At 44.0% G+C, this 25620-nt stretch overlaps 1 protein-coding gene across 3 annotated transcripts in view; it reads left to right on the top strand.

The window, feature by feature from the left end:
- Window positions 1–4882: 4882 nt before the first annotated feature.
- Window positions 4883–25620, top strand: part of SESTD1 (SEC14 and spectrin domain containing 1) — a 136651-nt gene continuing 115913 nt past the window's right edge. For 2 of the 3 annotated variants that reach the window (XM_075001112.1, XM_075001114.1), the window contains exons 1-3: window positions 5189–5403; window positions 8407–8474; window positions 9218–9323. The gene's annotated coding sequence lies outside the window, so the exon portion shown is untranslated. Of the gene's footprint in view, window positions 5013–5188; window positions 5404–8406; window positions 8475–9217; window positions 9324–25620 lie in introns of those variants that run through there. The other variant, XM_075001113.1, reaches the window with a different exon arrangement.

Genomic DNA, 25620 nt, shown 5'->3' on the forward strand with positions numbered 1-25620 from the left:
GGATTATAACTAGCAGTATATGTTGATTCTACTGGCTTTGCGCTGATTTTCCATCCCAGTTTCTGAAGGCTTTTCCACCCAGCCTTCCAAAGTAATCCTTAAATCTACAATGCAAAGTCCAGCAGCACTTGGAATCTTGAGTAAACATTAGCCAGTCAAATAGACCTCCCTCTACCCCTCCCTTCTAACTCAGAAACTGTGCTATGCAGATTGCACATGCATGCTGAAAAGTTAATGAGGGCTGAGTTCTGAGAATCATAAAAATATATAACATTATTAAAATATTTGTCCTTTATTAAATTATAAAATGGATATATCTGGTTCTGCATGGTCAAGTACGTTCAATCGGAAATTGATAAGAATAGCTGGCTCTTCTCTTTTCACCATTTATAGCAGGCTATTCGGAAACTTTTTTGATTAATGTTTTGTTGTTAATGTGGTGGTTGTACCTGTAAACATCCTTCCAGTTATGGGGGAAAGTTTCTATAAAGAAGGGAAGGATAGCTCAGTGCTTTGAGCATTGGTCTGTTAAACCCAGGATTGTGAGTCCTATCCTCTAGGAGGCCATTTAGGGGTCTAAGGCAAATCGCTTATTTAAAAAAAAAAAAATCTGTCAGGGATCACCAGCCTTGCTTAGTCCTGCCAAGAGGGCAGGGAGCTGGACCCAATGGCCTCTGGAAGTCCCTTCCAGTCCTCTGAGATGTGTATTTCCAAAGAGTTACATCTTGCAGCATGTCCTAAAGCTGGTTGGACTTTGGATTAGTTTAATCTTCTCTGAAAGTGTGTCCACAGATGAGCCTTTTGAATAAGACTTGTTTATCTCTAGTTGTAGTGTCCCAGAATTGTGCTGCTTGCTTGATAGATTATGGCCAGAAATGCAGTCAGTGCAATAGCTGGGACATGACTCATTAATGATTTTGATTCCAACAGCAGAAACAGAAATAAACTGGCAGCTGTCTCAGGACTGGAGCACAGAGACCGTACAGTAGTGCTTCCTGATGAGAAGGGCCATCCTTATGCATATGCAGTAGCCTAGGGCACCACTAAATTACTAGGTATGGCTGCCCTCCCCCATCTCCACATGCTCAGTGCTAGTACTCTGACTCCTCCAGCCCCATCCCTTCTCCCTCCCATTGGCTCAGCACCAGCTCCAGTGGCCCCCAGCCCTATCCCTTGGCCAGCCCCCACCATGGGCTGCACCAGCCCCCACTCACCAGGTGGCAGCAAGAAGCATGAGTGCCAGCTGGAGGACTCTGGAGGAGCAGGGGGCAACCAGTGGCCAAAGAGAAGTGGTAGCTTCCCCTTCCAAATGCAACTTCTGGCTGGCTGGCAGCACGGCCACCCTCTGCTCCTCTGATCTGTGCTCATGTCACCTACTGCAGCCAGCACCTTCCATCTGCTGCAGGTGAGCCTCATTCTCTGCCCCACTCCAAGGTTGCCAGGAGTCCTGGACTGAACACCATTGTATCAAATGTTGTCAGGGAGAGCTAACAATACCCTACCCACCACACCTTCTGCCCTTGTAGTCCCCTCCACCTTCACGGAGGGGCCACACCCGCAATAGGAGATGCCAGTGCCAAGCTCCCCAAGGCACCAGGACTGATTAGGGATAGCTCTGCTGATGATCAGTGGCATTATTGCCAGTGGACTATGGTATCCCACTAACTCTCCCAAGTTGTCTCTTGTAGAAGTTGAAGAAGAGGGGAGACAGAATAGTTGCCCTGGAGGGCATGCAGGGAGCAGAAATGGGTGTTGTCCACCATTCTGAGTCTTGTTAGAAAGGAGCAGGTGGAGTCACAGTGTTTTTTGCCATCTATGTAGTTAAAATAAAAGTCTAAGAAAGGGGAAGCAACAAGATAGTCCATCCACGTTAATTAAATAGGAACAAGAAGGCTTGTGTCATGAATTCTCGTTTTAAAGCTGGAAAGTAGAGTTGACTTGGCAGCCATTCTTTAAAACAAACATTTTATGAATAGCAGGCTTCTTCTCATCCTCAACCTTATCTTCTTTTCTGTCATGGGATGGCTGCTGCTTTGCAGGTTTGCAGAATTTGTGCAATGTGTCACTGTCAAGAACCCTTAACATTGTTGGTTATAGGGAGGCACACACAAAAGCTTTAACTTTTGGGAGAGCCTTGGCTTCAGTGCATACTATCCTTACTATGAAATATACAGTACAACAAATGTTTTCCATCCATATCCCTACAGCCCTTGCATCTGTAATACTGCTATGATTTGTGCTTCCCTCAGTGAAGAGGAGCAAAAGCATAACAGCTCTTGTTGTTTTGTTTTCTGAAGGTAAGAAAGAAAGCAGTGAGTGGGGTGGTCATGGCAGCACTTAATGGGGATACGTTTACAGTCCAGATTTAGCATTTCTCAGAGACATTTTACCAAATAATTTGTAGAGAGAAAAGGCCTTTAACACCCTCTTGGAGAACCAGGCTGCAAAAGTTGTTCTTTCTGTTTTGTTATGCAAAAGTTTCTCGGCCTCTTATGCAAGCACAACCTCCCACAACACTGTTGCAGCCATGTGGTGCAGTGGGGCAGTGGCTGGTGCCAGGCAGCACAGAAAAATATACTAAGAGTAGAGACAGAACCACGAACTCTGTGCAGGTACTATTTGTAATGGGTAGATGTGCTCACAGTGCTAATAGCAAAGAAACACAGATATTTCTCAGGCTCTCATACAATCATGACCCCACAGCCACAGGCTTCCTGGTCCTGGTCTTCCTGCTACCTAATTCCTGTGCAGCCTGGACAGAGAGCAGACCACTGTGGGGCGTTGTGGGTTACATACAGAATGCCTCTGGAGGCTAATAAATTTGATTTTAAGACATGGCGCTTCCACACTGGCCTTTATTTGAACTTTTAAATTTGAACTTGATGCTACACCCAACAGGTACTGGTAATATTATGATAGCGATATTAGTGTTCCCTAAATCGACCTACTGGTATTTACAGTTATTTGGTAAATTCAAATTTAAGGCAGATAGCTCGATATTATCTCATAGTGTAGAGACAGCCTTATGTGCTGGAATGATCACAGGGGGCAGGAAGCACGGGAACATTTACACTGCAGAGTGACCATCGGGGGGGTGCACTTGCAAGGCACTTTTCGGCTGGAGACGGGGCTCTGCATGTTGCCAGCTACCATCCAAGTGTAAGAGTCCAAACCCTCAGCCCCAGCCCAGCCAGACACTGTAGCCCCTGCTGCCCCAGCCAGCCCTGTGGAGCAGCTACTTGGGTGGCCTCCGGGAGCAGCCACTGGCCAGGGCTAGCTAGTGCAGCCCCTGACACTGCAACAGCCCCATCCCCCAAGAAGACACTGTCAGCCAGGCAGTGCAGTCCTGCTGGCCTTGGGGAGCAGCTGCTGGCTGGGTAATGCAGCCATGGTTGACCTAGGGGTTGCCCTGAGCTCTCCCCACCTCCCGACCCTGTGTACTGATTCCTACACTCCCTTCTCTTGCCAGGAGCCCCCCCTCCCAACCCCCCCTGCCCTGACTCCTGCACTCTCCATCCTCTCCTCCAAGTCCCCACAAGGGCCAGAGCAACACTGGGCAAACCTTCTAGTAATTAATACTTAAAAAGTACTGTGTGTCCATTTGAGCCCTAAAATCTCCATCCTGCAATTGACTCCATTTGTGTTGTCATCAGTGGGCCTCCACCTGCGTGCAGGGATCTGCCTGTGCAGTTACCAGAGCAGCTTCATGCCCTCAATTTGTACGTAATATGGAAGAAGTAATGTCCTTAAATAGTGAGTTAAAAACAGGTGTCTCCTTGCTTGAAACTTTTTTGTGACATTTTGGTTGAAAAAACTGATGATTAGACATAGGCCCTGATCCTGAAAACATTCACAAACATGAGTAACTTTAAATATGTGAATAGTCCCATTGCCTTCAGTGGTCCTAATCCTCCAACTGACTCTGTGCAAACTCAGAGGTCTACACAGTCAGTCAGTTGCAGGATTGGAGCCAATAGGACTCCTCATACAGGTAAAGTGAACACAGCTGCGGCAGATTGAAGAGTGCAGGAGCTCCTGCCTCTTCTCTTAAAAAGTGGCTGAAAGAATATTTTCAAAATGTTGTAAATAAGAATAGTTGCTTCTGCACTAATGTTCTGTATGACAAGTTTGTCTTGTTAATTTTTTATAACATACAATGTAACTATAGAGTGCTTAAAAAACTCACAATAGAGCACCTCTAGATAACCCATTTTCTGTTCGTCCTCCAGTCAACCCGTATATGGTATTGGAAATTTACAGTTGAAGTTTACAATCTCAATCATTTGGAGAAACTGACTTGCATTTATTAGTCTGACATTTATTATACTCTGGCTTTCATTGGAAAATATATTTTAAATCATAACCAGTCCTCTCTGAAGGAGACTTGCAAGGTAACACACAGTGCTTTTAAGGATGGTTCTGAGTTTTATTTGAGAGTGTCAGTGATACCATGTACGCCAAAGAAGAGCCATAGAAATGTAGGACAGAAGAGTACCTCAGGAGGTGACCACATCCTGTCCCATGTGCTGTGGCAGGACCATGCAGAAATGTTCTTGGGACTCAGTCCCTTATGTTTTATGTACCCCTTCACCGCAGGCTTTCATTGGCATTGTATCTAGGCTGAGGGGAAAAGGCCTTTTGTTGCCATAGTTGCCTTTGTGTTTGGGAATTGCAGCTTAATTGTTTCGCTCTAAGGAAGTTCCAAGGTGTCCATGTTCACAGGTGTCTCAGTGAATTGTTGTTTGTTGTCACTATAAATATAGCTGTTGATTGCCAGTGGGGATTATTTAATACACCAAACACTAGTACTGCTTTACCCCTAACAGCAGGGTGAGACATTGCTCTTCTCTCTCTGGTGGTTAAGAGGTTAAAGACAGGAAGAAAGCAGTAAGAGTACCCGGGGAAGCCACTCTCTTTCCTGAATTAGATGAATACTGATCCTACACCCCATGAGGGCAGCAGGGAGGGTGCAGTGTGGCTGAGGGTCTGATGGTACCCCTCGAGGAAACCTGGTGAGTGCCCGAACGTACCCGGTGGGGGTAGGTAAGGGGGTTGGGGGAAATCCGGCTGAGTGCCTGCTCTTACCAGCTGGGGGCAACTGGGTACTGCGTGTTTCGGGGGGGAGGGGTGGGTAGCGCATTGTTTTCCTGCGGGGTGGGGCTTGTTGCTGGCTCTCTGCTGACCCTGCCCCAAGCCAGCTGCAGCACCGGCTGAGCTGAGGGGAGGGAGAATAATGTAGCTCCTGCTCCCTGCCCAGCGCGCCGGGTCCTCAGGCAGCCGCAGCAGAGCCAGACCGGGCCGGACTCGACTCAGCTCGCCGCCTGCCCTCCTGCCGCTAGGGCAGCGTGTGGCGGGGCCGGGGCCGGGGCCGAGGCCGAGTGACCGGCGGCGCTGCCCGCCCAGGTGAGTAGCCGGGCTCGGGGGGCTCCTCGCCCGGGGGCGGCGCAGCGCAGCGCAGGGAGGCGAGCAGGCCCTGCGGCCTGTCAGGCTTTGTTCCCCAGGCTGAGGCGGCGCCGCTGGGCTCCCGCGGGAGGGGATCGCAGGGCCGGGTGCCAGCCCGACCCGGGCTCCCCACCCCCCTCCTCCGGAGCAGGCGAGTGTGGCTGCCGGGCACCCGGCGTTTGCTGCTGCGCCCCCCTCCGTGTGTGGGGGGAGGGGTGACGAGCCCCAACAACCGCACCCCGCCCGCTCAGTCCCCGCAACAGGTTAGAGGCCCCGGGGAAGGGGGGGGCGCTGCTGCCCTTTGTGTGGGCGCCCACGCGGGGCAGCGGCGGCGGCAGCCTCGGCTCTGCGCCTTTGTGTGGGGCTGCCCGGCGTTCCGCGCGCGCGGGGGTTTTGGCGGGCGCGGCTCAGGAAAGAGACGAGGCGCCGGAGGGAAGGAGCCGGTACCCTGGGGTGCAGCCGCGTTTGGCGGGACTGACCCGCCCTGCTGCTGGTAACGGCGCAAGTGAGAGGCTCTGTGTGTTGGTTCGCGCTCTGGCGTCCCGCCCTGCTGCCTCCTCCACTGCTTAGAATGTGACAGGTCCATTGTCTTACAGCTTTGACCCCCCGCGCCCCGATTGTCCGGCACTGGGCTGCCCAGGGAGGGGCAGCTAGCCAGAAATGCGTGGGAAGGACCCGTTCTGAAGCGCTCTCTTCCGGGTATTGTGTGTGTGCCCGGAGGAAGCTTTTGGGTGGCAGTTTTATGAATGGAGACAATCGCTAAATCCAACGCTCTGGTTTTAAATGAGCCACAGTTGGGTATTGGTCATGGGACCCCCAAAATGGTACAAGGCTGAGTCAGTGGGAAATTTTGTCACCTCTTTCCTCATTTTCCCCTCCTTCCTCCTCAAGAAAATACAGCTGGTCATTGCATTCCCTGCAGCCCTAACAATGCAAGGGGCTTAATAATATCCGCAAAGGCAACATGTTGATTTTGTTCACGTTAAAATGTAGTGATTAATGAGTATTTTCCTTTTGTTCGCTTTTGTGGCATTACGGTTAAAATATATGGTGAGCATTGTATGGCATTATTGTGTGTGAGAGCAGCTATTCCACAGGCGCAGCCATATTGCTCTTCTGACACCCTAGTAAGGGTTCTCCTTTTAAACTAAATAATTTATTTGCTAGTTCCCAGCTGGCATTGCCTCCCCTGAGCAGTCCTCCTTGTGAGAACAAAAAGGAGGGGGTGGTGCCGGAAGGTGACCTCAGGGTGAAACAGACAAAAGTTTGGTTGGAGAGAACTAAGTCACAAATAGGGGTGCCAACCATAATGGGAAAAGGCCCTGTGGACAGCTGGAATATAGAATTTCTCTGCAGTGATGGATGTGCAGAGTCTGCAGAGAATGAGGGTAATCTGCATTGCAATTACTGCGTCCTGCAGAACGGCATAAAAAACAGCTGGCTTGCAAATATATATGTATATTGATCACAGTCTTGGAAAATGTCCACATCCTGGCTGTTTGTGTCACAGCATGAGTAGGAAACTTTCCCTGAGGACAGTGGTAGCCTAAGCTGTTGATGAATCGAAAGTTTAATTTAGAAAACATAAAGCTTTTGATTCCTCATGTGAAGATAGCAGTGCATTGATTCCTGCAGTGAAGGTTGTTTTCTTGAGCCTTTAGACAGGGTTTTCCAATACTGGCCTTTGCTGCAATGCAAAATTTTCCTAAAAAGGGGAAGCAGTTTCTGATTTCACTGTTCAGTTCTTGGGCACCTCCGTGAAATAGACAAGAAGCAAGTCAATTTCAGTTAGCTGGGGCTTGGTAAGTCTATGAATAGCAATAAGGAGCACACTGGAGATGTTCTTGGGACAGGACAGCCGAAAAACAGTAGAGAACTCCAACACAACAGTCAGGAGTCTTCACAATAGCAGATAAGGAGAAAAATTTTTTCTTGCAGCTGCAAAAAACAGTTGAGGAAACCTACGCATTATCCACTAGATTCAGAAAGAATTGTAGAGCCTTTGAGCCAGGCCCCAAACCAGCACTGTCATAGGAATCCCACCATCCACCCTTTTTTTGGATCAGCTTAGGTGGGGGATATTGCTGCATTTCTCCCCAGAGATCTGCAGAAGTGCATACTTGAGTTCCCTGCTTCTGCCTTAGTCGTCTGGCTATAAAGTGTCCAATAATTATTTTTCCAAGCCTTGCTATGAAAGAAGTTGATGTGGCATCTGGGTGTGTGAGAAACCTATAGTGCTTATTTAGCGCTTGTCTCTACTAGGTAGGGGACTGATGCTGCAGTGATCAGTCCGCCAGCTGTCAACGTATCAAGTATTTTTGATCCTCTGTGTTTGACGTAAATGTTGTTTGAAATTAGTGATAATCAAGTTTCTTTCATGACTGTCACTGACCCAGTTTATAGTCATGACTCTCCTCTGCTTATTTTTCTTGGGGTACTCCTAGCCCACCATAAGATACTTTCCTTCATCTTAAACCTATTTTTATTTGGAGGGAGTATTTTTGATCCCCTGTGTTTGACATAGATGTTGTTTGAAACTAGTAATAATCAAGTTTCTTTCATGACCGTCACTGACCCCAGTTTACAGTCATGACTCTCCTCTGTTTTCTTTCTCTGGGGCTATCAAATTTCAAGCTCTCTGTGGATCACCTCTAGCTGAATATATTAGAACAACAGTGGTTCTCATTGCTTTTCCACTGCTTCCGGTGCTGCCTCAGGAGCATAGCCTGCTAACTGTGAGCAATGCTGATTTCTACCATATGTTTTGGTACAAAACACGTGATTCCTGCAAACTCACAGTCAACTTAAATCTCTACCTAAACGTGTGTGACTATTTAGCAGAAATTTTCCCTCCTCTGTTGTGTACATTGTAATGTTTTATGCCTGTAACAAGGTTTCTAAATTATATTGTATATTAAGGTATTGAAAAATACATTCAAATTAAATTTTCATTTAACTCCACAGAACCCAGGAATCTCTGAGTAAAAGCTTAAACCTACATCCCTTCGTGTCTGGATACTGCAGCACATATGGTAAGTAGCTATAGCCATAGTTTGATTCAGTCATTTGATTATTAAAATAGTCACTCAAAACTTGTTTAGGTCCTATTCATGTTAGCATACAGGGCATCAGCGCATACGCAGGTAATGGATGTAGCTGGAGCAACAGTAATTCAGAAATTCCTTATTGAGTTTTGTTGGGCCTACATGTTTTTGAGTTTAGTGGTCTTTTTAAAAACCAAACTTTAAGTCTGTAGCTTACATTAAGTAGGCCAGTTTAACATCTGAGTGCATTTGTTTTGTATAGTGCCCTTTGTAGAAAAGTTTCTCAGAATGGTGCTACTAGTGATTACTTTCTACAGTGTATGTGAATACAGCAATGATTACAGTATCTAATACAGATGCTGAAGTATCTTAAAATGTTTTAGGACAGTGGGTGGCTGAATACAAAGGAAACAGAATGGAAGACTTATGAATTTTACTAGAAAGCGGGAGTTGATATGTGGAGTTCATGGGAGAAGATTTGAAAAGCATCAGGGAGATGCCTGGTGAGATGCAGGAAGACTATTTCAGAAGGGAAAGCTGTGGGTTAACCTGTATGTAAACATGGAGATGTGGAGCAGCAAGTAGACGAATCTGATATTGAAACATTCTGCTCTAGAGATGAAATTAGAAGGAAGTTTATTAAAGATTTTGAAGAGAGGAGAAACTTGGATTCTATAGTGGACAAGGAAGTGAGAGCAGATGAATACGAGGTGCTGTTTTCTTGTTTCTAGGTGAGAAGATGAGCTGCTGCATTGTGGACAAGCTAACGTTTGGAACATTGGGACATAAGGAATCCATAAAGAAGGAAATAACAATAGTTAAGACGAGGAGATAAAGGTATGAATTGGTAGATGAGTGGCTGAAATAGTGCTTGAGGTACAAGTGTTGTGGAGATATACAGACTTAGGAGAGGTAGGAGGCAAATGTGAATTCAGAATCAAGTTAAACTCCTGGGTCCATGGTGGATACTCTTCTGACTAAGTCATAGGACACCTGTTTCAAATGTATTGAGTTGAAGGCCCAAAGGAGCTCTGACGGATGAAAAGAGAAGGCAAAAACTGAGAAAATGTTTCTTTACATGAAATAGCTGGGTTTTCTCCCAATAAATGAGGGTATTTTTGACATAAAAGTGATATGCAAGAATAAATTTGAAAAAGAACTGACCTTAATGGAAAGAGTTGTCATGAAAAGATCACACATGATATGCGCTGTTTTCTCTCTTTTCTGGTGGTATCGATAATGTTGATTTTTAATCAGCAGAGTCCTATGCCATGAGGCATGGTTACATAAGAAGCAGCCTCCTTCCCTATAAATCACCTTGATAGCTAAGGTCATTTGATATGATTTTGCTTACAGTTCTTAGATCTAATACCTTTGGGGCTTGAGACAGGACATTATTAACTGGAAAGTGAATGTGTTCTTTTCCGTGGTACTTGCTCAATATAGCAGTCTGTGTGGCCTGTGTTTACTGATATCCCAAGCTTGCAGCAAGGCACACAATTTTTGGTCAAATATTATTTTCATACTCAGTCATTACTGTAGTGACTGTTACTCCGATTGTATAGGGTGGGGTCATTTGTGCTTTGCATTCTGGCCAGTTTGTTGCTACTTATTGCTTGGTTGTGTGACCAGAGGCAGAGTGTGTACAGAAGATTGTGCAGTTCATAGGAGTGATATATCTTACAAGACCTTTTTTAAATCGCAACCCAAATATTTATTTTATAATGTAACACAAGAACTGGTTAATTTCAATCTGTTTACAAAATTTTTAGGTACAGCTATATCAGATGAGTAAATTGTCAGTGCGTAAATATGTAAGATTCACATGTTATTTGCATGATGGGTCAAGCAAGTCAAGCGATGATCAGTATGTGAGGTTGTCACAAGTGTCAGTGTATTCATCCTGTGAGGAAAGGACATGCTATTGATTGCTATTTTATAGATGGGGTTCTGGGGCACAGAGAAGCTGACAGGAAGGTAGTCTTTGATAGAGCAGGGACCTCAACGTATGTCTTCCAGTTTGTTGGCCAGTATCCACGCCATTGGACTATCCTTCCCCTCTGTGTTAAAATCAAGAGTTTTGCTCTCGTGTGTGTGTGTGTGGAGGATTACTATGCATTTCTTCTAATACATCAAAAGGAAATTACTCCCAGAAAAACACTTCAAAAGTACAGAAGGCCCTTCAGGGTATTACAAGACTCAAATGAAAGCTTACTCTTGAATTATGCATGCTGAGAGATCATTCACAGGGTATCAAAAATACCGTTGTCTAGATAGATATACATTTTTTTGTTAATGAAGGCAGACTTTCATTCTTTCTCATCTTCATCTTAAAGGCTAAGCATAGTAATATGTAGAAACCCAAATACATAATTTTATTTTAGAAAATACATATACTTCTATAGTACCAGTGCAGCATATATGAGCAAAATAATATTTTCAATAGGTATCGTGGGACACACACATCATACTGAGATGAGCATATTAGTTTTCGGTGTAAGCCAGTCTTTTATATTTTATTGTGTGGTTTTCAAGCTAGGTTGTTTTCCTCTATCACTGTTGCAAAATGGAAACTAAGTTCTGATCTCAAAGCTGAGAGAATGTTTATAGTTCATTTGCTCCACCCTGCCGACAGCTGTACTCAATCAGTACAGCTGTTTCTCTGGATTTTTTTTCACCAGCTGCTTATGGTTTGGAGCCATCTCCCTTTTACCCTCTTGCAATGCTTGTTGTTGCTCAGCAGCTTTCCAAAATACTTGTGTTTGACCTCAGTCATAGAAGAAGGGAATTCATCAATGGAAGGTTTAGGTTCTGTATCTTCATCGTAGCTTTTGGTTTATAACTGCTCTTGAAGGACTTAGAAATCTAATGCTGTAACTCAGCATATTTTGTGTGTGACTGGTAGATGGATGAGGAGAAGGAGAATTTAGCTTCTTCCTCTGTCGCTGATGATGTTCATCCCATGACTGAAGCTGCCTATGGATTTAGGAGGATCTGTGCTTTGAGTGCTCTAGCTGACTCTCCAACAAGGCAAGTAGGATACCAATCATAATAGTGATATTCATACGGCTTTGGAGCTTGTATTGAGAGAGCATGAAGGACATGGGACAAACAGACCAATGCCACAGAGTTACTCCCACTGATGAGTATAGAGAGCTAAAAAAAGCTATTGGACTGTAGGTAAGGAGGAATAGTTGAACAAGGGTTCTGTCCAGCACAGGAGATATATATAAATAGGGGAACCCTCACTTCAAACTTTATCAGGTGCAACTGTGGCTCTCAACCTTTCCAGACTACTGTACTCCCCCCACACCCCGATTTGTTCTGCAAACACTTCATGTTTTACCTTACTTTAAAAATTACTTGCTTTCACAAAAAACAACACATATTACTGAAAAATTGTTTACTTCCTCATTTGTATCATATAATTATAGGATAAATAGATTGGATATTCTGCACGTGGATAATCGGTACATTTGGTTAAATGGCACGTCCAGCTCAGGCTGCCAGCCATGCAGCCAGCGTCCTGGCTGGGGCTGGCTGCTAGTGGGCCAGCTACCTGCTTCTTAGCTAGGGTGCAGAGGGTAGTGTAGGGCCAGCTGCCTGTTGCCCAGGCTTGGGGAGACAGAGCAGGGTTTGCTGTTGGCCCCAGCCTGTAATAACTAGCAAATGTTGGCTCCCCGCGGGGATGTCGGTTAATGAAGCTTAAGCTATACAGTAAACTCGTTCATATCCAGCAGCCCTGGGACTGGGTGGTTGCTGGATATTCAGGTATTCTTTAAAATAGAAAGGTATACCTAACGATGAATGACACTAAAGAAAAACAAGATTAGATATTAAGAAACAAACAAAAATGTATGCAGAGTACTTTATTTACCAACAGCAGCATTGTACGCTGTAAACTGATACTGTATTTGCTGTATTTATTTTCACTATACTGTACTTATGGAAAACAACTAAAATTTACCTATTGTTAACATGCTGGTTATTTGAGTTTTCTGAATGATAGTATGCTGGATATGAAAGAGTTAACTGGACTTACATTTCAGTGTATAGTATATAGAGCAGTAAAAACAAGGCATAGTATACAGAGCAAGCAAAAACAAGTCTGTATGAAATTTTCATCTGTACTGACTTTTAGTGCTTTTTATGTAGCCTGTTATACAAATAGACAAATGTCTAAATGGGTTGCTGGAAACCTTCTGTGTTCCCTGGGGGTTTGAATACCTCGGCTTCAGAAGCCACTGAGATAAGGAAGGGGAGAGAGGACAATGAGCTGTCAGTGTAATGTTGCATCTTGTGAGTTCAATATCAGATATTTATGATATGTTAATTGTTTTTGTCAGAGAGAGCTCCCTGCTAGCTTCCTAGTGCTGATTAGGGAAGTCTGGAGCAGGGGTGGCCAACCTTTTTTCATCAGGAGCCACATGTCAATTTTTACATGTTCTGGGGTCCGAACACAAAACAGCTGTAACCCCCAGCCCTGTCTCCAGGTTTAACCCCTCTCAGCCCCAACCTCCCTGCCACCAGGCTTAACTGCATAAAGCATCACACAAGTCACTTTGCAATAACATGGGTGGATCTAATTTTCTCCACATGCCCATTTTCAAGCATCGTTGTTCAATTAATATATCATATTGTAAAAAAAGCAACACAAGTATTTCACACTGCCCTCCCTGCCCTCAGGCTTAACTCCTCTGTCTCAAACCTGCCCCCACCACCTACCTCACACAGGAGCTCCGTGCACGGCCGTTGCTGCCCCTTGTAGCGCTTCTGCCTCCTCAGCATGGCTGCATGGCTTCCTCTAGCCCTCCTACTCCCTTCCCACACATACAGCGTGGGCAGCTCAGTGCCCTCCCACACTGAAATAATGGAACTCAATTTCACTGGTTTAATGCCTGGATCCCTCCTGCCAGATGCTAAACCAATTAAATTTAATTCCATTATTCCATCATGGCAAGGCAGGGAGCTGGAGGAGGAGTCAGCAGCTACAGTGTCTGGAGCTGCAAATGGCTCCTTAAAGAGCTACATGTAGCTCTAGAGCTGTGGACTGCTGACCACTGGCCCCACAGCCAACATTCAAAATGGTGCTGCTGTTGGCTCCACGGTCCAGATTCTGGCATGAGGGCCACCTGTTGGCCTCCCTTGGTCTGGAGACTTCTGTCATTTATACCAGCTAGTGCCTCTGCCCAGTGGATCAGGTATCACCTGTGCTGTTGGAGGGAGGTGTAGAAAGGAGCTGTTCCTGCTGGGCTGGGGGAATCTCCATTAGGGGAATTGCAAATTCTTTCTTGTTTCTCATGTTGCCGAATGGGACAGCAAGTCCATCTTAAATTATTGGTTATGGTTTTCTTGAGCTCTTTTACAACTATGTAGTTGGCCTTGAAGCTGAAAGGGTTGGATACGCTTGTTCCACTAAGCTATCAATTTGATGTGGATTTGAATTAATGCTGCTTCATCCCTGTTCCCTCTGTGCTTAAACTCCAGGGGCAAAACTGGGTGAGAACTGCTCTCCATGGCACAGCCCCTTGATGAAGTTAGAGATCTCCTTATATGAGTTAATTCTTCTAGAATTTTCTTTTATAAATTGTCCTGCTAGTAGATTGGTGTGTAGATTTGACCCAGCTGTTTGGATTGGAAGGAAGAATGCTCATAATGAGAATGAAAAACCTGAGTAAAATAGTTACAGAGAGGAAGCCGTGCTAGTCTATATACTATCAAAACAAAAGGAGTCAAGTAGCACTTTAAAGACTAGCAAAATAGTTTATTAGGTGAGCTTTCGTGGGACAGACCCACTTCTTCAGACCATAGCCAGACCAGAACAGACTCAATATTTAAGACACAGAGAACCAAAAACAGTAAGCAAGGAGTTCAAATCAGAAAAAGATAATCAAGGTGAGCAAATCAGAGCGTGGAGGGGTTGGGGGGAAGGTCAAGAATTAAATTGAGCCAAGTATGCAGACGAGCCCCTATAGTGACTGAGAAAGTTCCCATCACGATTTAAACCGTTTAAAGTGCTACTTGACTGCTTTTTGTTTTGACTGAGTAAAATAGGTCTAATTCAAAACCACCTACCCCACAATACACTGTGAACGTTGACTGGCCACACAAAGCTCTGCAAATATGAAGCATGATAGAAATAAGAAGAAACATTAATATTAAGAAGGTAGAGTTTTCTTGCTTGACTCTTCCCCTGTTTTATTACATTCAGAGCTCAGTCTGACCCAATATCATGTGGTTCCGTCCTCCCAGCATCTCAGTGGGGCTGGAGAGTGAAAGGGAGTGGAGTAGAACTGCTGTAGTTGTTACTTATTTTAAACCATTTTTATTTGTATATTTTTCCAACAAGGAAAGATGCTCTGTGTCTAGCCCTTCTCCTCCATGCTCTTGCACCCAACCAGGGGGATGGGACTCCAGCACCCTCCTCCTCTTCCCTCAGCTATAGCTATAACAGCTATAACTCCTGTTGCCAGTGAATGACAGTGGAGTCTCTGTGGTGTCTCCCTACCTCTCCGTGAAATGAGCTTATATGTAAAACCTCCGATTCCATTTGCTCCCTCATTCACCAATTCCTTCTCTATTTGCTAGCTCTCACTGCTTGTCCTCCCGCCCTACGTTTATCTTCACAATTTTCTGTTCTTGCTCTCTCTACCTTTTGTAAGGGGGAGAGTAGAAGGGGCAAGGTGAGCAGCAGAGAGGGGGTAACGAACGTGTGATATTGACGTGATGGGAGGTGGGAAGGCATCACAGGAGAAGGAGGAGGGAAGAATTGAATGGTGGAGTTAGTGTGGAGAAAGGGGATTGGGGTGACATTAGGCTCCTAATTCATGAATTTGGGCTTACGTGACTGCTTGTTCCTTAAAGTGGATGGCGGAGTAGGGGAAGGGGAGCAGAGGAGGGAAGCATTGCTACTAAGCATAAATTTGACCGAGGTGTGATTTGGGAGGCTGTGGCAGAACAAAGCCATTTAAACAAGATAAAACGGGGTACCTGTATGTGGCGTTAAAGCCTTTGAGCAATTAATTTTAAAGAACAAAGATTCAGTTCTCCCTTTCTTCACCACCCCAAAAAGCTGATAGTACAAATATTAATTTGCAGCATCTTCAGTTGCATGCTAATATTGATCTTACTTTAAGCTTTCGTTCCTTTGTAAAAAAAAATCAGGCAATTATTGTTTGCTCCTAGGTTATAAATTATGAGGAAATGGGCTGATTTAACTGCTCTTACACTTGCATTTTCCTTATCTTTCCCATAAATGGTTATAACTTGAGAAACATATCCCCAATCACATGAATCAGACCTTTTAATGTTGTTCTGCCTATGCCCATTCTAATACTGAATATTCTTGCGTGCTTTGAATCAAGTTAAGAAACTGAAGCATGGGGTTTCTGCTCCTGCTTTCATCACTGTATAAACTAAAAATCACTCCTGGAGAAGGGGTCATCTGCCTCTTCCCAACCGTAATTGTTTTGCAGGACATGGACCTAGGTCCCTCCAGTAAGCTGCTGATACTTGACTCACAGCCTGTTCACTCTTTTGTGTGTCTTTCCAGCTGTTTGATTTTTGTGGCTCGTGTTTCCATTTGGATCAGGGATTGCTGATTTAAGCTGATCCAGGATAAGACTGAAGTAATGCCTTGTGGGTTGAGGGTAGCATCTTGAAGAACTTGAATGGTGGTTTATGTACTTCTGCCATTCAGAGAATGAAACAGGTCTAGATTTCAGGAGCTGGTTTGGATTTCTGTCAGTATAAAAATGATTTTGCTTCAATATTGAAGAACGGGTATTGTTACCTGTACTATTATAGGTTATTTCTGTTTAGAGCAGGGATGGGCAAATTTTTTTTGCTGGGGGAACACTCGAAGAATTTGGTAAGTGATCAAGGGTGCACTTTCCAATAATATTAATAAAGGAGGTGTGGGGTCTGGGATAGAAGTTGGGTGCAGAAGGGGTGTGGGGTCTGGGAGGGAGTTTGGGGAAGGAGGAGGTTGTGACCTGAGGGAGGAGATTGGGGTGTAGGAGGGCATGCAGTGTCTGGGAGGCAGTTTGGATGCAGGTGAGGATTCCAACCTGCCAGAGGGGTGTAAGACAGGCTGTAGGTTTGGGTTGTGACCTGGGGCCAGGGATTGGGATGCTGGAAGGGTCTGAGATCTGGGAGGAGGGTTAGGTGCAAGAGGATTTCAACCTGGGAGAGGGGTGTAGGAGGGGCTGCAGGGTCTGGCGGGGGCATTCTGACCTGGGACATGGGGTGGGGTGGAGGGTGAGTGTGGGGTGACATGTTCAGGCTTGGGCTGGGAGGCCCTTACCTTAGGCAACTGCCCCCCAGCAACCCAGGAGGGCCTTCAGGAAGGCTCCCTGGCAGCTGTGCGGCACACCATGCAAAGAAGCTGGCTGGGGGGAGGCAAAGGTGGGGAGGGTTGCGTGCATCTGTGTGTGCTGTGCACACCTTGTGTGGGAAGTCCTCTGCATGCCTCATGCACTGCAAACGCAGACCAGGTTTCCATTTAATGGGATCTGGGGAATTGTACAGGAGGCAGAGGCAACACCAAAGCTCCCTGCCCAAGGGTGTGTGGTGCACAGAGATGTGGCCTCCACAGCCAGGCATGGGTGAATGTGGCAGGCAGGGAGCCTGCTCAAGGCTTCTGCTGGGCCATGGGACATTAATGGGCTGGATCCAGTGGTTTGATGGGCCATGTCCAGACTGTGGGCCATATTTTGGTGGTCACTTGACATAGTCACAAACAACAGTTTTGGATTTATCTGGCTTCCTGCTTCTTGGTTAGTTGTAGGCATTTCTGTGGCACTCCTTTAGTCTTAATTCCTGAAAAAAACAATGAATTTAATCTCTCATGCTCCTGTGAAACAGGGAAGTAATACTGCACATCCCCATTTTACAGATGAAGAGATTGAAGAGGAGATCAGGTAAGCAGCCCAGGGTTGTACAGAAAATCCATAACAGAACCAGAAAGCAGTTTTTCAGCTTCTAATTCTGTGCCTTAACCAGAAAACCATTAAATGGTCCTAACAATTTTTGTTTTGTATGTTTGAAAGTTAATTTGTCTGATGTTAGATCATGCGCTGTTGAATTCAGCAAAACTCAAACTTCTGAAACTTGGGAAATACAATGTTAAGGCTACGCTGTATTGTACAGTATTAACTCTGCACCCTGAAACCTGGCAACAGCCACTGGGAATTCTATGCATGCATTCCAGCTGATTTTATCATGTAGCTGTATTGTGTGGTGGAGGAAGAAGTTGAAGTAGTTTGGAAGAGCTGTAACAGCAACGAAGGGTCCTGTGGCACCTTACAGACTAACAGAAAAGTTTTGAGCATGAGCTTTCGTGAGCACAGACTCACTTCATCAGATGCTGGCCTTGGAAATCTGCAGGGCCAGGTATAAATATGCCAGAGCAAGGGTGGGGGATAGCAAGGGTGAGGCTTACTACCAGCAGTTGATCTGGAGGTGTGAACACCAAGGGAGGGGAAGCTGCTTCTGTATGTAGCTCAGGCTTAAACAAAGACTGCGAATGGCTGGCTACATACAGAAGCAGCTTCCCCTCCCTTGGTGTTCACACCTCCAGATCAACTGCTGGTAGTAAGCCTCACCCTTGCTGACCTGAGCTAACCTTGTTATCCCCACCCTTGCTCTGGCATATTTATACCTGGCCCTGCAGATTTCCAAGGCCAGCATCTGATGAAGTGAGTCTGTGCTCACGAAAGCTCATGCTCAAAACTTTTCTTAGTCTGTAAGGTGCCACAGGACCCTTCGTTGCTGTTACAGATCCAGACTAACACGGCTACCCCTCTGATATTTGGAAGAGCTGTGATTAGTGCTAGGAGGAGATCCTTATCACTTATTGTCAAAGGAACCAGGTACACTTAAATTCAATCTGTCATTTCAGCACAAAATTATGTCGCAAGTAATAGAGCACTGAGTTCTTCCTGCCATAAATATTGTCAGTAGTATGGTGGACTATGGAAACAGTCTGTGGATTTAACAATGGGTGAGGAAAAGTAGAGGGTTAGGTGGCCCTGTGTGAGAGGGTTGTACAAGGCTATAAAGTGGTTAAATTTTACAACTGTAGTGTTTTGCCAGGGGAGCAGGTTCAGTGTTGAGTGTAGGACAAGTGCACATAGCACCTGTCCATTACAGTGAAAAGAGAGTGCGAGTCTGGGTATGTGTTTGACATTATTCTGCATAAGCAGAAAGAGGGAATCAGGTCCTGTCAGAGATGTTGCTTAGATCCCACCCCACAGTTGGAAAGGGAGACTTCAGGGCTGACGGGCCCCACTCATCCTTAAACCTCTGCAATCTCTTTTTTCTTCTTCTCCTAAGTCCCACAGCCCCTCATCCTTCTCCTAGCACTCATTCATCTCCCTCCCCATAATATTCCTATTAGTCACAGCAGACACAAACTCTGCATTCCTGTTGCCACCTATTTTTGCATCACAATCACCTGTTCCCTTCCCGTTAGAATTTGTGCATGTACGTTTTCTTGTCAGCAGTAGTGTCAGCACATTCTCTCTATTCTTTTGTATAGAGATTCCATTTCTCCAGCCTCCAAAACCTTGTGACAGGCTGATTGTGCTCAAGTGTTTATATTTCAGTCTCAGATTTCTACCCAGGGTGGATTTCAGAATCCAAAGTTGCAGGCTAAGAGAGATGTTAAATGGCCCATTCATCTCAGTGAGATGTTCTCAGATGAAAAATTATGCTCAGTGGAGGTAATATACCCTGAAACAATGCCTCAGACATGTGAATGTCTCTACTCATGTCAATGGGTGTCCTTTTGGCCTCCTTCCCCCTGTACAGTGACACTTCTGATATGCGTCAAACATACTTGATCTCAGCTACTCACCATGTGTCACAGTGTGCTCATAGCGTATAGCTGAGCAGCATGTGTGTTCTGGAGAGTCAGGGCTTCCAGAGATCCCAGCTCATGTGGAAGGGGTAAAAAGTGGAGCTCAGACACTCCACATCATGGCACATGGCCTCACATTCTTTCTCTGTGTGTGTTAACAGGTGACTCTTCTCTTTTTCTTCCCCTTGTCCTCCTGCCACTCAACCTCAAACCTCAAATTGGGTCACCTAAAGGACTCTGCAAAACCCCTTCCACTCTTGGGATGGGATGAGAGAATAATTTAATTTTGTGAAAGATCAAGACATTACTGTTGGTTCATAATACACTTAAAGATGGAGACTTGCCATACATAAGGGATCATGCTTTGGTTCTCATCTAAGTTGAGTTTGCCCAATTTGTTGTTGCTTCTGTTCAGAAATTTCTGTATGAGAATAGTGTGCTAAAGGGGGGATCTACCTGCAGCTTTCTTCAGGGCATTTTGCTTCTGATCAGCTAATTAATGTCAGTTTGTGGGGGAAAGTGTTTACCTCTGAGTCTTCCCTCTTCTTTTTAGAGCTGTTTCTTTCTTTTTAAAAAAATTTAACTTTCTTTTGTTTGAAAGAGCAACTGACTTTGGGTGTTTGTTTTTATCACTAATATTGTACAGTGCTCAAGATACTGGCAGTGAGCATTTTGGATAATAGAATATGATTTCTTAAGCCAAATTCCATTGCTTTTATTTTCTGTACAACTTTTTAGGACTGAATTGTCCTGGACAGTATCTAATGTTTTAAATGGAGTCTCACCAGAGCCTATAAATAGTATGTAAACAGACTGTTTTCTCCCCGTCTCTGATTGAACCCTTTGATCAGCAGCTTAAAACAATATCTGCCCATTATCACACTGTCAGCTTGTATCTGATTTGTTCCCTGTCTCCTCTAGGCTTTTTTCAGCACTTCTGCTTTCCAAGTATCTCCCTCTCATGAATTGTCTCTATTTAAATTATTTTCACCAGAAGTGTAAGCTTGTAAGATATTATTTTTTTTTTTTTTTTTTTTTTTTTGGAAGGGGGGCGCGTTTGGTGGATTGGAGAGAGGACTGAATTTTATTTTGTTGTTGTTTCTAGCCTTTCTGTCCTAGTGCATTTTAAAAAGATATTTGCAACATCTCCCAATTAAGTATTTTTGTGTGTTAAATGAAAAAGCTGAATCTGGGCATAATGCAGATCTGTGTCACATCTCTCTAGGAACTTGCAAACAATTGCTGGGTTTTTTGGTAGAATTTTTGTTTATGGCCTTTCTGCCAGTCTTTCGTCAATGCTCATGATTCAAATCCAAGTAATTTTGAATTAGTTTTGTTACGTTCCTTAGCTACACCATGTTTCCTTCATCTCCCAATTTTGTTGTTTGTGTGAGAATGGTAAGGAGATCAGACATTGGAAGTACAGATGTATAATCGTTGGCAAATCTGGTTAACCTATGCCTCAGTTTCCCCCTCATTAAAAATGGGGGTATGATCCATGCCTTTTCCAGGAGTGTTGTGACACATTTGTAAAGCTCCTTGGAATTTTTGGATAAAAAGGGTCTGATATGTTTTTCATAAAATGATTCTTGTCAATGTTGTTCTACTGTCTGTTAGGTCTTTCATCCCTTCCTTTCTCCGTACAAATTTCTCTATTGGAAACTAAAATTTAGGTTTACTGATCAGTCATAGCCAGAATTGTACTTCTCTTTCTCCCTCCAACCTCCCCTCACCCCCAAATGTTAGAGATGTGTATGAATTTCCTCAGTCCTGTGGTTCCTTACAGTTTTCCATGACACTTGTAAAGTATTTGTAAGCATGTCAGAGCTAATTCCTTTAAGATTCTGGGATAAATGTTATCCTGAACTACTGGCATCTGGCTGTCTCATGTATTCTGTGTTTAAAATATTACCTTTTCTGATTTTAATTAAAAGCATATATTGATGTATTTCCTGATTATCCATCTGTATTTTTTTTCTTCAATTTTTTGTAGTACTTTATATGGGGTATGGGTCTTAATGTTAACATAACCCAGTTACTCTGTAGTGTAAGACATATCAAGTAATTGTTTAATACTGGAGTTTGGTGTTCAGAGGCCTTAGCCTGTTTTTTTTTACTATGGCAAACACACCAGTGCAAATTGTTTTTACTTTTTATTAAAAATAAAAGAAGGGAAGACAGTTAAAGCTGCTGCCAGATGAAGTATTAAATAAGGGTTTTACTTTAAAACCATCCCATGTTCCCTTTCCCTATAGCTGGAGAGAGAACTTTTAGAAGGGAAACCTTTTTGGGTACTGCCTTATTTGACAGTCTCTTGTAGATGGCATCACAGATGTAATTTTAATTGTCCTTTTGAGGCAAAGAGAAGTTAGTTGAGATGGACTGGAGCTGTTGTTTGTCTGATCCTTTATCATCCCAAGTGATATTTGGAATTCAGCAGGAGCTGGAGGAGGTGATGATAGCCTTTAGGTCCCAGTCTAGTCAGGGCAGCTCTTGAGTTCAGTGTGACAAAAGGCCCAGGGTCCCAGAAAACTGTGGGGTGACTGCTGTGATGCAGGTATTTGCTACATTAACTATATGTTCCCTCATCAGCCTTAGGACCCCCAAAGGAACGATGTGTGGAATAGCCTTCCTTCCCTCCCCTTTGCCCACTAGTTAGGCCTAGATTCTGACACACCAGATGGGATGCACCCATTTATTGTTCTACTCTTGTTTACCATGCAGGATCTGAATACAGTCCTTGGCTTTTATTAGTAGGCTTTTTTGTTTTGACTAACAGTATTTGTCTCCCTTTTGCACTTTTTCACTTCAACAATCTACGACAAGTGTTACAGATTGTGATATCTTATGAATCTTTACATACTACTTACATTTAAACTCTCCACTAAAGTATATTTTTAGCCCCAATTTATTACAATATATGGAACAAGTCATTTAAGAGTTCAGTAGACTAGTCATTTTAGAGACATTACTGACCTTAATCTCCATCCTTAACAAGTACTTGGACTTACTTTTGCTCTTGTATAGATGGAAAAATGGCTATCAACCAAAATGAGGAGAAAATAATTGTGAAATAGGGAAGTTTAGAGAGAAATACAAGTTTGATATGTTAAACCACTCACTGGGGATTACATTAGAATGAAGATGTAGCTACTAAAACTTATTTTTATAATGACTTTGCCCCTTCCATTTAATATAGCTTTTGCCTAAAAAAAAAAATGATAGTGTTACACTGGTATATGAGTGTCCCAAATGGGAGCAGCCAAGGCAGGGGTACGTACAGTGCCCCATAGTTGTGATAGCAGATTTTAAGCATTCTGTAAGTGGTGTGTGTGGTGCCTCTCTCTCTTTTTGTGTCCAGTGGACAGCAGAATGACACTCTCCTGCTCGCGCGCGCGCGCTCAGCGTTTTTCTGGGAGATGTTAAGGAAAGACATTTCACTTTGTTATTCCCCAGGAATCTTCTAGGGCTCTGAAGGTTTGGTGGAAAATGTTATAACCATTCCTGTTGAAGTGGGAGCCAGGAAGAAACAGCCTTGTGATTTGTCCTTAAGACTCTTTCTGATGGATAAAAACACTCTAAAACCTTTATTAACTGGGTCACTGTAAGTTTCAGGGTCATTTCAAACAATGAATGCCTGGTTTGCATTGTCAATAATGGGGATGAAAAGTTTTCTTCTCTCAAACTGAAATATTCCCTTTGTCTTCCAAGGTATGGAGGAAAGGAGTTTTTTTTAAACTCATGGGCTATGTCTACACATGCCCCTCTCTTTCGGAAGAGCCATGTTAAAGAGGCACTTTGGAATAAGTTAATGAGGTGCTGACATGCATATTCAGTGCCTCATTAGCATAATGGTGGCCAGTCACACTTTAAAAGTGCTGCTTTTGAAATGCAGACTGGCTGTATAGACGTGGATGCTTCTAAATAAACCCCACGCTTTGAAATTCTCTTATTTCCAAAACTAATTGGGAATAAGGGAATTTTGAAGTGTCGGGTCTATTTAGAAGTGCCCACATCTGTACAGCCAGTCTGCATTTCGAAAGCAGCACTATGAAGCACGACTGTCTGCTGTTATGCTAATGAGGCACTGAATGTGCACATCAATGCCTCATTAACATTCCACTTCCAAAAGGACGGGGCATGTGTAGACATGGCCATGGACGACAATTTGTATTATAATTTTGAAAGCAGTAAGTATTTAATAGAGGTTTTGCAGCATAAAAATAATATGTATTGCTTAGAGTCAGCAAATCTGAATCAGTATTTGTGTATAAACATAAATAAAAAGTATGCAAATATTGAAGTGTATGGTGTAATGGATAAAATGCTTTCTTCTTTGTTTACTGTATAAATGTCTGTTTAGGTTATTGTACTGTATTCCATTCTTGAGAAACTAGATCAGGAGAGAGATTTTGAAATAAACCAACTTACTTGCAGTTATCTCAGTGCTTAATTTATAACAAAAGAGGTACGTGGGCTCAAGGAGTATTTTTTTTTCTTTTGTAACTGATTCAGCAAGCCCAGTGGTGCCAGGACTATGAACTGCCAAGCCTAGAGTTGCCATGGCTCAGCCTTGGCAGGCCCTGGCACAAATTGAGCACCATTTTAATTGCAGTAAAAGTTGCTTACAGCTTTTTGATTGATATGTGCACTAGCCACAAGAGGTACCAGTTAGTAGCTTGGCCACAGCCTCCTCCCCATTTTGTGGTATGTGCCACTTAGCTATGCAGTCTCCCATCAACTCTAAGTTATCGCAGTCGTGTGTGTCTTTGTTTTTTCGTTCAAGGTGCCTGTCCTCCTTATAGAGCTGAGAAACATCATAGTTGATTTTTCTGTGTATAGTTATCTAACTAAAGTAGACTGATGACCAGTCATTCCGGCCCCGATTCCTACTAGCAGGGTTGAAATACCTGCTTTGCAAACATCCCTAACCAAATCTCATTCAGTGCCCAGCCACTAGTGGATAATCCAGCCTACTTGTCTGTTCAATCTGCACATCCAAATTCACCCTGATACCAGCCCCAAAATTAAATGAATAATCAAGACATTAGATGAATGTGATTTTTTTTTTTTCCCCCATCAGAAAGTGCAGAAAAGGCATTAGCATGTTCCAGAACATGTCCTCCTTAAGAAACTATCCAAAGTTGACAGTTGCAGCCTGAAGCCCAGTGGCAATCGATCTGCTGTTCTCATGCCCCTTTGTGGGTTTAGTGCATTATCACCAAGTGCAACAAATCCACTTTGTTTTCAGTTTCCTGAATGCTTCAGGCAGAAAGAGGTTTAGCTAGTTTTCTCCCCTTGCCTGGCTAGTCTGCACTGAAGGGTGAGCATTGGCTACATAGCGTATTATCTGGAGCACGGTCACCTGGATGCCAGTTGCCAAATCATTCCTGAAGGAATACTTACCATATCTTACTCTATTGTATCCCAAGCAGGCCTGCTGCTTAATATTACAGCAAATGGACCTCTGGTCAAGCAGCTGGTTTTCCTGTATGTAATAAGACTGACTGTTATGTCTACTAAATGGGGGGGGGGGGGCGGGGAGGAGTTCCTCTGGGCATAACTATTGATCTGGGCATTCTCTTCGCTCTTCTCTGGCCCCCAGTTTCTGTTGTTGACTCTTATTTAACCAGCACCTCTTCCAATACCCATGTGTTGGAGTGGCCTCTTGATTCTCCACATTAACCTCAGAACTGCTGAAAAGCCACATTAAATGCTGTCTTGAAAAGTGCTGCCTCCACCCAGCAAAAACTTGGTCTGGATGCAAAGCCTCTAGGCTAGGGCTACACTGTAGTCCTAGCTCGAAATAACTTATGCAATTTGTGGTGTGCGAATAACATAAATTATGATGTCAGACCTGGCAATGCTGCAGGGGTTATTTCGAACCAGTAGCCCTTGTGCCACACTATTTCAAGCTCAGTGTTTGGCTGTGCGCTTTCTGTTTTCAGGATAAAATAGAAATCGTAGTGTAGCCTTAGCTCTACTGATCCAGTACCCACTGTGGCATCCAATTGTACTTGTAAGTCTGAACCTGGCATTCAGTCAGATCACTTTAAACTGTTAGGGTGCGTCCACACTAGGAACTAACTTCAAAGTTAGGCAAAACTTTGAAGTAGCCAGCAGAGAGTCTACACACACTTTCCCTTACTTCAAAGTAGGGAGCCCAACTTTGAAGTCCTTACTCCGTTCCCAGGAATGGAGTAATGTCTTACTTCAAAGTAGGTTGTGTGTAGGTGCTCAGCTTCGAAGTTGTACTTTGAAGTAAGCAACTTC

Source organism: Carettochelys insculpta, chromosome 8, assembly GCF_033958435.1.
Source record: "Carettochelys insculpta isolate YL-2023 chromosome 8, ASM3395843v1, whole genome shotgun sequence".
In the NCBI taxonomy this organism is placed as follows: domain Eukaryota; kingdom Metazoa; phylum Chordata; order Testudines; family Carettochelyidae; genus Carettochelys; species Carettochelys insculpta.